The sequence below is a fragment of the Diachasma alloeum genome, unplaced genomic scaffold (assembly GCF_001412515.2).
Source record: "Diachasma alloeum isolate Michigan unplaced genomic scaffold, Dall2.0 Dall_scaffold_00192, whole genome shotgun sequence".
Lineage (NCBI taxonomy): Eukaryota > Metazoa > Arthropoda > Insecta > Hymenoptera > Braconidae > Diachasma > Diachasma alloeum.
In genome coordinates, this window is record NW_021680357.1 from 1,608,041 (window position 1) to 1,619,663 (window position 11,623).

The 11,623-nt window shown below is 42.6% G+C and overlaps 1 protein-coding gene across 1 annotated transcript in view; it reads right to left on the reverse strand.

The window, feature by feature from the left end:
- Positions 1-11,623, reverse strand: part of LOC107048394 — a 114,120-nt gene that overhangs the window by 96,539 nt on the left and 5,958 nt on the right. The window lies entirely within an intron of this gene.

The following is an 11,623-nucleotide window of genomic DNA, read 5'->3' on the forward strand; positions in this document are numbered from 1 at the left end:
GGGGGGGGGGGGGGGGGGGTAATCGCCGGTGGTCCGCAGTGAAATGCCGAGTGAGCGACGGCGGTTTTGCGTTGGGAGCAACAACGGTAATCGGATACGACCCGGGGATACAAATATGTGCGCATTAATAGACGCCGCGCGGTGCTCAAAAAAAGGAGGAAAAAAAATGAAGGAACAGAACCCAAGAGTTTATTATGATTTCAGGGTCGTCTCGAGGTTCATTGTGTCCAAATTAATTTTTCAGAGTGAAGCCCGGAGAAAACGAAAACCGAAGAGTTGTTAATTCAAATTGAACGTGAAACGACAATAATCGGTTGTTAAAACGTCATTCAGAGGTACACATTGAGAAGAGAAATGCGAGTCGGGGGATTTTGGTTGTCTGACTACGACACACCGGTATGGCGGGAGAGGAAGCCGCCATTTTTAGAGAGGGAGAGACCCCCCACGGTCAAATCTCGCACTTTCCCACGTGCGGGTGACCGTGTTTTATCCTCGCCGACTTGACAGTTTAAAGCCCCCTTATTCCCGAAAACTCCCCAGCGCGAATATCCAGAAAATGTCGACTTTCATGTAGATTATGGGATTGAGAGTCCATAACTCAGTGAGGCTGATGCCATTGGAATTCAACGACCGGAAGTTCTTTGAAGTCATCGAAACTCACCGATGGAATACGCTCGAATTGATCTTGGGAATAGATAAATTTGCGCTCTATGAATTGAGATGCTAATCAAGCGGTTAATTGTGTTTTCATATCGCAAATGAGTGATTTTGGGAGAAAACGTCAAGTAGTGATGTTTCCTCTCAAAATTACTCTATTCGCGATTGCGAAGATCAAACGCTGCAGGAGCCACCAGTCAATCACGTGACCCCGAAAATCCATGGCTGCCGCGTGAACAGCTGATCAGCGAAGCGAGACTGGCAGTTATACCAAATTTTCTTTGATAAAATAGCTCCGTGAATGAGATTATTAGTCGAGTGAATGTGATGGAATAATTATTAATGAATAATAAAGCAACAGGGTCTCGGTGTTTTCAGCCTTTGAGAAATCTCGTGCCCCATTGACATGTAATAAAATAGGCGCGACTTCAGTGATCGAGGTTATGTCTGTGATGTCACGAGACGAGACGAGAAGATGCAGTTTCGCTTCTCGTCTCGTCTCGTATCGTCTCGTCTCCGCTCGTCTTATCTCCTCTCTATAATCCAATGTGCACGAAAAGAAATACACAGAGAGGGAGCCTCTCTCGACTCTCGTCACGCCTCTCGTTTCTCTCGTTTTCGACCGGCCTTTCTCGTCTCGTTTCTTTCATTGTCTCGAATGACTCGCGTCTTGTCTCGTCATGTCTCTCGTCTCATTTCTCTCGCGTCTTGCGGCATCACTAGGTTATGTTCTGGCTGAGGCTGATAAATTGACCTCAATTGACACCCATTCTTGTAATGAATAAGTGTTTATCAGGGTTATTCACCGGTTTGTCTGGAGGACGAGAGCGGTTTTTCAATTCCCTAGAACCTCGAAGAAGTTTCACTTGAAAAATCTGCGACCATCATCCTAACGCGACATATATTGTCTTGAATCCGTAACACATTTTGCCTGACGCCAATGGAATTCACCGACCGGAAGTCCTTTGAAGTCATCGAAACTCACCGCTGGAATACGATCGAATTGATCCTAGGGATAGATAAATTTACGCTGAATGGATGAAAGAAGGGAGGACATACCTAGATGGCATGCTTGGGTGACGATCCGGGTTTCTTGTTTCAATCGGCTCCCACAGAGGAAAAAAAAGGTGTTCCTCCCTTGTGCTGTCTCGGGTAGATCTCTCTAATACGACATGCTCTTTGGGAATTCCTGACGCTCGTTTCGCGGATGTTAACAAGGCATCAGCATGGGACTCGTGCCTGCTTGCGGTTGCGGACAGGACAAGTGGGACTCCCCCCCCCCCTCCGGTGAGCCCGAGGTGGCCATTGGATAAGATCAGAAAACCCAAGGGTACAAGATTCAGTACGCGTGTTCTGCGGTTTGGCAACACCAATTCAACCAACGGAAAAGAAACTATGGCGCTGCACACGAAGATATTTCCTTTGTTTCGGGTCATTTTTTAGGTTATTTTCTCTTTTGGTGGGAATCATGAAGCAATGGCGGGTATTTCCGGTTCGAAAGGTGAAAACTATTTCCGTTGTCGAGAGATTTCTTTATCGGATGTGTAGAATCAATTTGGTTGACACTAAAGTCTAGTTTATGAAGAGGACCCAGTGTCAGGGGCGAAACGTTGGTGCTATTTAAATTTAGACAATAAACTTGCCGAAAAGGTAAAGAAATTATCATTTATTGAATAAAAAGTACGATCGAAAAATCATGGATGGAAATTACCTGTCTATATCAGAAAAATCCAAATCAACTTCTGGCGATGAAAATTTGGTACTCGATATTAAAACTCCAAAATTAAGGGTCGCGGGGTTTAAAATAATGCTCATGAGGATCAGAATAGGGGACAGAAGGATCAAAATAAGAGTCACGAGGGTCAGATTAAGGGTCATGAGGCTCTGCATAAGGGTCACAAGTGTCAGATTAAGGGTCACAAGGGCTAGAATAAAGGTCCAAATCAGTGCAGAAGGATCAGATTAAGGGTCACGTGAGTCGGGGTAAGGGTCATGAGGGTCAGAGTAGGGGTCACGAGGGTCAGATTAAGGGTCATGAGGCTCAGCGTAAGGGTCACGAGTGTCAGATTAAGGGTCACATGGGTTAGAATAAAGGTCTAAATCAGTGTCAGAAGGATCAGATTAAGGGTCACGTGAGTCGGGGTAAGGGTCATGAGGGTCAGTGTAGGGGTCACGAGGGTCAGATGAAGGGTCATAAGACTTAGCATAAGGGTTACTGAGGCTCAGCATAAGGGTCACAAGAATCAGATTAAAAGCCACAAAGGTCAGATTAAGGGTCACAAGGGTCAGAATAAAAATCATAGGGGTCATATGCGGATTATATGGGGTCACATGGGGGTTGGCGAGTGGAGCGAGCAGCGCGCATACCTCCCTGGTACTAAAAAAAAATTGAAATTCAAATTTAAACGAAAATAATTTCACCGATGAATCTAGTCGTCGACTGAGTTCGTCATCAAGCAGGTGAAGAAGGCCAAGAGCTGTCAAATTATCAAGTACCCTGATGATAGACCTCTCGACTGGCGCAATCGAAAACACGAAAATATTGGTGAGACGTCAGTGATTTAATACTTGCACATAACGTCAGGTGCAGCAATTGAGAGGTTAAATACCCGAAGACTGGCTTCTCGAGGGGTAGTAATACTCTGGACAACAGCTTTATCCCACTCTCTAACTGGGGAAAAACCCATAACCTGTGCATTTATCGTCCCTTCGCATGCAGCCCGGGTTTTCCAAACGCCTTAATCTCCTCTCCAGCATTGAAACTATAGGTACCCCATGGAGAATCTGTTTTACAGCCTTTCCCGGGGGCGCCTACTCATTCTCCACCTGGTCAAGAGAGAGGTGCGGTAATCGATGCTACGGACACTCCTCGTTGTGACAAAACGGTAAAATTCCCGTCCCCCTTGGCCCAAAAACGGTGTTGAACAATAATTCCGGAAAAACGCGTTGGTCACGCTCTCTTGACAAACTATTTTACGTACCTGAGGGACAAGTGGCTGGGGATTCTCTCAAAAAGGTCTCAGAGAAATTGTCTTTCCGTTCGAGGTACAAAAAATTGACACCCGGCAGAAGTGAAACTTTATAAACAGAGGAACATGACAAAAATTCTTATTTGTGAAACCGATTTATTGAAGAAAATACAAATGGCTGATCTTCATTGTGAAGAGATGAAGCAAAAAAAATAATTTCCAGAAACGATATTTAAATCTCTCAAAATCACTCTATTCGTGATTGCAGAGATCAACCGCTGCGCGAGCCACAAGTCAATCACGTGACCCCGAAAATATATGGCTGCCGCGTGAACAGCTGATCATCGAGGCGAGACTGGCATTCTTATATTTCCAACTCCTTATGAGCGCCGATTACGAAGAAAATATAAGAAGTCAAAACGTAGCCAAACCATATACAATAATATAGAAATTGAGAAGTTGCCCTCAATTAGATGAATTTTAATATTCCAAAAAATCTGTATCACTTTCCCTTTGTCCCAGGTGACTAACATACACTCACCAACATGTGAGAGCCCCCACAAAACACCATGATATCCCCTTCTTGAAATGTACTTGAGCGTCGTGAGCCATTAACGATCGTAACAGATTTTGCGCGAGTGAGGCCCTTATTTGAGAAGGGTTTAAGAAGGAGAGAAATACCACAGAGAAGAAGTGGTTGGACAGTCTGGTACGAGGTCGCGACATCGTGACCAAACGGGCCCCAGCCACTGATTTACATATTGTCCACCTCGAGGCGGGGGAGAAGACTTCACCTCTTTATTTCTTTTTTTAATGCCATAGGAGTTCCATAATAGCATCCCAGATCCAGATCCAAGTGTCTGTGTATGTACGTTGGGGTCCTGGAGCGTCTCCCAAGGTGCCACCAACGTCGATCTTCGGTTCAAAGGTTTAAAACTCCAAGGAGTTGGGACGATATTCACACATTTTTCGAGTGAAACTTGTTCAGGGGCTCTAGTGCATGGGGAAACCGCCACGGCAATTGTGACGTTTGTACTTACCTCTCTTCCTCTCCGTTGATATTCCATGTTGACCCTGATGAACATGTATTCATCACAAGAATGGGTGTGTTCATGATTGGCTTTAGCAAGTGAATTTATATTTATTTAACGCAAGATTGGGTTGTCACGAAGTCCCGGGAAGGGGTGAAAACAGGCAACTTCTGAAATTTTCAGACCTCTTCAATGTGAAATCGCGTCTGGGTCTCGTGCGCAGCCGTAATAAGAAATGGATCCAAACATTTCGATGCATACACCCAAAAAAAAGTACTTCTCACCTGTACCGACCGGTACTTGGGGAAAGTTCACTTTTGAAAAGTTCTAAAAATACTCGTCCCAAGTACATTTTGTATCCTTGGGTGAAGTACCACATCTGTCGATCGAGTAGCAATGGTACTGGAAGGAAGCAGCTTCACTACTTTCTGCCAGTACTTTTAGTACTTTTCACAAGTACCAAAGGTACTAGTGAAAAGTAATTTTTCAACTTGTCTCAAGTACTTTTAGGATTTAATTTCAGTACTTCCAATTGATTACTTTATTGTGAAAAGTAAATATTATTACCGGATGGAATGGGCTTTCTTACGCATTTTTGTAAATAGAACTGTTCAGCAGAAAATATTTTGTAGGAAAAAATCAATAGATTGCGATTTCTATGGATGCTTTCGAGAGTTATTGGTATGCTTTCCAACCTGCAAAATTTCAATTTTGTTGAGGTTTTACGATTTATGTTGTTATCAACATTTAAAAGCCTTCGAAAAATTGTTTTCAATTTCTTTTTTAATATTATTACTCACAAAAAGGAAATTATTTGGATTTTTGAATTTTTTACGAAATTCGGTTTTCAGAAGAGGTAGAAAAACATTTTTGAGTTCTTATACTCAACTTATATTGAGTTTATTTGGTACTTTTGAAAAGAACCAGCCAGGTACTCAGTACAACTAATTTTACTGTACTAATTTTTTTTTTTTTTTAGTATTTTGTCGCAAGTAACAAAAGTACTTGTGACAAGTACTGAGGTACTTCTCACCAGTACACAGGTACTTGACCCACGATACTTGCATCAAGTTGTTTTGTAACTTCGAGGAAGTACAAAAATGTGCCTTTTCCCCAGAAACCCCTTGGTACCGGGTACAAGTACTTTTTCTACTGATCAAAAGTAATTTTTTTTTGGGTGTATGCTTTCCAACCTGCAAAATTTCAATTTTGTTGACGTTTTACGATTTATGTTGCTATCAACATTTAAAAGCCTTCGAAAAATTGTTTTCAATTTCTTCTTTAATTTTATTACTCACAAAAAGGAAATTATTTGGATTTTTGAATTTTTTACGAAATTCGGTTTTTAGAAGAGGTAGAAAACCATTTTCGAGTTCTTATACTCAACTTATATTGAGTTTATTTGGTACTTTTGAAAAGAACCAGCCAGGTACTCAGTACAACTAATTTTACTGTACTAATTTTATTTTTTTTTATTTCATTTTTTCTTTTTAGTATTTTGTCTCAAGGAACAAAAGTACTTGTGACAAGTACTGAGGTACTTCTCACCAGTACACAGGTACTTGACCCACGATACTTGCATCAAGTTGTTTTGTAACTTCGAGGAAGTACAAAAATGTGCCTTTTCCCCAGAAACCCCTTGGTACCGGGTACAAGTACTTTTTCTACTGATCAAAAGTAATTTTTTTTTGGGTGTATGCTTTCCAACCTGCAAAATTTCAATTTTGTTGACGTTTTACGATTTATGTTGCTATCAACATTTAAAAGCCTTCGAAAAATTGTTTTCAATTTCTTCTTTAATTTTATTACTCACAAAAAGGAAATTATTTGGATTTTTGAGGTTTTTACGAAATTCGGTTTTTAGAAGAGGTAGAAAACCATTTTCGAGTTCTTATACTCAACTTATATTGAGTTTATTTGGTACTTTTGAAAAGAACCAGCCAGGTACTCAGTACAACTAATTTTACTGTACTAATTTTATTTTTTTTTTTATTTCATTTTTTCTTTTTAGTATTTTGTCTCAAGGAACAAAAGTACTTGTGACAAGTACTGAAGTACTTCTCACCAGTACACAGGTACTTGACCCACGATACTTGCATCAAGTTGTTTTGTAACTTCGAGGAAGTACAAAAATGTGCCTTTTCCCCAGAAACCCCTTGGTACCGGGTACAAGTACTTTTTCTACTGATCAAAAGTAATTTTTTTTTTTGTGTATCGATATTATATTACTGGGATAATGAGGAGTCGAAATATAAGAAACCGGAAAAATATACTGAATGAGAGGTTTTATCGTCCTCTCTACATAAAATGAAAAGTTATTATACGGATGCATATAACATCAGAGCGTTCGGCATAACGAGGGGAAAAAATATAAGAAATTGAATAAATAGAAGAAATCAGAAAAATATGAGAAATGGGAGGTTCCCCTCTCCTAGCTGTACGAAACCAAACAAATCACTTCAGTCCCTCACTACAATTTCCCGAATACTCCCCAAAAGCATTCTGGCCTCTGGTACACACCTGTTCTCCCCTTAAGTGCATTCACGCCTAAATCGTGTTAGACCCGCAGGTAAGATAACCCAACAGCCCGATTTTATGACTTCTGCGACCATCAGTCGCACGTAAATTCTCGGGGGCATTATGGGAAGAGCCGAAAACTCTCGTAAGAGCTTCATCCCCGAGTGTTCCCATGGCATTTTGCGAGATTGCGCACGGCCAAACGCAGTGTGTGTCCAAAGAGCAATCCCTCTTCTTTTTTCTTCTCGAGCGTTCGCGTATCAGCCAGCAATTAGCCCGTTAAAAGTGTTCGTGTGTTCGCCGACAGTATCTCCGCGGGGCCCCTCCCACTCACCATCGGGTGGACTTTTATCGCGCGACAAAATGCATCTCTTTGGATTATTCTTTTTTTTTGGAATACAGCTGTCTGAAACAAAATGTGCGGTGACCACCGCCGGTGTGTCGGAGGACCCTGAGCGAGGCCAATGCCATTTTTGGACTTGATACCGGGTGAGGGGGGTGGGGGGAGGAAATTTCCATACTGCAGACATCGTCGGTCACCATCTCCAGCCTCCTTTCCGTTTTCATTTTATTTTTTCCCCATTTTTTTCCCTCCATTTTTATTTATTCATTCCATTTTTTTAGCCTTCGTTTTCCCTTTCCGTTTGGGTGGACCTGCGTCTCCATGGCAAATGCTTCTGAGAAGTGGCAACGCGGTTCCCACGAACGACTCGGCTTTTCTCTGAAGCGAGAGGTTTAAAGATTTACCGGAGGAATCCACGGTCTACCTAGAAAAACTGGATTTCCCCCGGGATTTCAAAATTTTTAGATCATTTTCATGGGTTTGCGGGGAGGATTGCGGGGGAATTGAGCGAGAATTGGCCGCACTTTTGGCGAGATTGTTAGCGCACTGCCATTAAGACCCGTTAAAGGATACTGAAAATACACACGAACCGACAGGGTCCATCCCCCCTTCGCCCCCTCGCCCCCGAGAGCACATCCTGTTTGGCTAACAAGGCGAAATTAGTCGTGAAATAAATCTAGGTTGTGTTTCAGTAAACGTGTGCGCCCGAGTTGAATTGGTGGGGGGAGGCGAAGGGGTTAGGGGCGGAGGTGGATGGAACCTATTAGCGCGGCAACGCCCCTCAATCAGCGGCAGTTAACAACGACTGTGTGCCATCCTCTCTTCGGCAGGATCATAAAAGCATATGTAGGGAAAAAAGATTTTGAGCGATAAAAACATTGGAAATTATGTTTTCGGTCTCGTTACGGGTTTAATCGGGGTGTGAAGGACGTGATTGAAGGGGTGATTGGTCGTACAGAACGACTTACCTGCGATGTTGAAGAGTTTGAGTAGATTCTAATTTCTAAATGGGTTAATATCCATTACCCCCTGGAGCTGCGGAATTTTTTCGCTTGATCATTCCAATTCTCTTTGACTTTGTTCAATGTCTGATGAAGATGGTTTACAATCATCATCCGCCCCGCATTTGTGTCGCGCTGTAATAGAGATATATTAATTATTAACGCAACCCCGACGAAAAACGCGCGTTTATTGTAAACTCGCTTTTACGACATCAGTCGCATTATAGATCGCGTCTCTGAGATAATTGAAAAGGTGGGTTGAGATCACATACACAAACGATTTCCTTCTCAATCCCCAGTGGAGAGTATCTCCAACAAGCAAATCTAAGGAAAAAAGATTTTGAGCGATAAAAACAGTGGAAATTATGTTTTCGGTCTCGTTACGGGTTTAATCGGGGTGTGAAGGACGTGATTGAAGGGGTGATTGGTCGTACAGAACGACTTGCCTGCGATCACATACACATTCGGAGGTTCTGGGTTCGATTCCCGCCTGGGGCTGCGGAATTTTTTCGCTTGATCATTCCAATTCTCTTTGACTTTATTTAATGCCTGATGAAGATGATTTACAATCATCGTCCGCCCCGCATTTGTGTCGCGCTGTAATAGAGATATATTAATTATTAACGCAACCCCGACGAAAAACGCGCGTTTATTGTAAACTCGCCTTTACGACGTCAGTCGCATTATAAATCGCGTCCCTGAGATCATTGAAAAGGTGGGTTGAGATCACATACACAAACGATTTCCTTCTCAATCCCCAGTGGAGAGTATCTCCAACAAGCAAATCTAGGGAAAAAAGATGTTGAGCGATAAAAACAATGAAAATTATGTTTTCGGTCACGTTACGCGCTTAATCGGGGTGTAAAGAACCCGATTGAAGATTCTTTTTTCCTTTATGCAATACCTAATGAATATGGTTTTCAATCATCGTTCGTCCCACGTTTGCGTCGCGTTGCAATAAATAGAGATGTATTAATTACCAACGCAACGCAGATGAAAACGCTCGTTTGTTGTAAACTCGCCTTTACGCCGAAAAGTCCCGGAATCGCGCGTTATCTCCCCGATTTTCTGGTAGGCAAGTATCGCCAGCCCATAAAACGTGTAAAACGTACCAGTAAAAATGTTTCGAGATAATTTCACAAATGTTTAGTCGACCCAGTCGCATTATAGATCGTACCCCATGACATCATTGAAAAGGTGGGAATCCGTGTTCCAGGCTTGTTCCTCAAGACAGGTTGAAATAACACACACAAACGATTTCCATCCCAATCCCCAGTCGAGAATATCTCCAAGATAGCAAGAAGGACAGAGTCGTACAATTCTACAAGTGAAAAAAAAGGATGCGTCGCTGCGGCGTCGGTGTTGGCGGCGGAAAGGCAGGTAGGCGCACGTTCGACGATCGGATCTCATGCGGCGAAGGTATGAATGAGTCGTGAGAAGGAGAGCCCCGAAAAAAAAAAATACCCCAAAGCGCTCCCATGAATGGTCTTGGGAAAAGTGCGACGTTCCCGCGCGAAGGTTCGACGACGACGCGGTGGATCTCTCTTTCGATGTCCTGTGTGATCCCCTTCTTGGCCGAGAAACTCCTGAGAAGACAGCGCACTGGGGACTACCAAAAATGAATATCGTCTAGTTCCCAATGTAGCCCCCCGAGGCCCGAATACTTCGGCTTCCTTTCAGCTTTGGATAAAAAAAAATCGCCCTCGTTGTAATTAGGACAGTGCGCCCGCATGAATTTCGCTTTTGCTCAGTGCCCTCCCACCCCTGCTTTATTATTTCGCCAAAGTCCGAGGCTTCACTGCCCTATCATTCGCATTCCACAGTGAGACAAAAGGCCATTCTGCATATTTTGTATTAGTGGAGATTGTGGGCATTCTCTTGGCGATATTAGTGTTCACTAATTCGCGGGAGTGCGAATTAGACTCCCTTGGAGGAGGGAGGAAATACCTGGATGTTGATGTCAATGAGTGACAGTCATTGTTGAGAAGTTGGGAAAAATAGGATGAGTTGGCGGTCGGTGCGAGCTACCGCTGGCGAGATTGTTGGTCGCGGCGACATCGCGGTGGGCTTCAATTAAAGGTGAATCCGCAACGAAAGTATCGCCGGGCCAATGCAATCACCGTTTTCTGTTAATTGCATGCATTGAATGATGGTTTTCAACAATGGCAAACATTGCATTGAGCTTACGACGCATTTATCTCCTTAAGGTGAGTCCACAATGAAATGATCGTGAGATCAACGTAACGCTTATAATTATCGAAATAATCGAAAAACTGTTGAACGAGGGTTTTGACAATTGTACGCATCGCATTACGCTCCCAACGCGATGATTGCGACAACGCCTTAAGGCGAATCCGCAATGAAAGTATCGCAAAGCCGATGCAATGCCAGTAATTTTCAAAATAATCGTAAAAGTTGGATAATTGTCCTCAACAATTGCACGCATCGCATTAAGCTTCCGACGCGTTCATTGCGAAATTTCTTAAAGGCGAATCCACAATGAAAGGATCGCACACCCAACGTAACGCTTATAATTATTAAGATAATCGAAAAATAGTTGAACGAGGGTTTCAATAATTGCACGCGTCGCATTAGGCTTCTAACGCGATGATTGTGATAAGTTCTTAAGGCGAATCCGCAATGAAAGTATCGCAAAGCCGATGCAATGCCAGTAATTTTCAAAATAATCGTAAAAAATTGGATAATTGTCCTCAACAATTACACGCATCGCATTAAGCTTCTGACGCATTCATTGCGAAATTTCTTAAAGGCGAATCCACAATGAAAGGATCGCACACCCAACGTAACGCTTATAATTATTAAGATAATCGAAAAATAGTTGAACGAGGGTTTTAATAATTGCACGCGTCGCATTAGGCTTCTAACGCGATGATTGTGACAAGTTCTTAAGGCGAATTTATAATGAAAGTATCGCGGAGCCGATGCAATGCTCGTAATTTTCAAAATCATCGTACAAAAATTGGATAATTGTCCTCAATAATTGCAAGCCTTGCATTAAGTTTCCGACGCGTTAATTGCGATATCTCCGTAAGGCGAATCCACAATGAAAGGATCGCGAGCCCGACGTAATGCTTATAATTATTA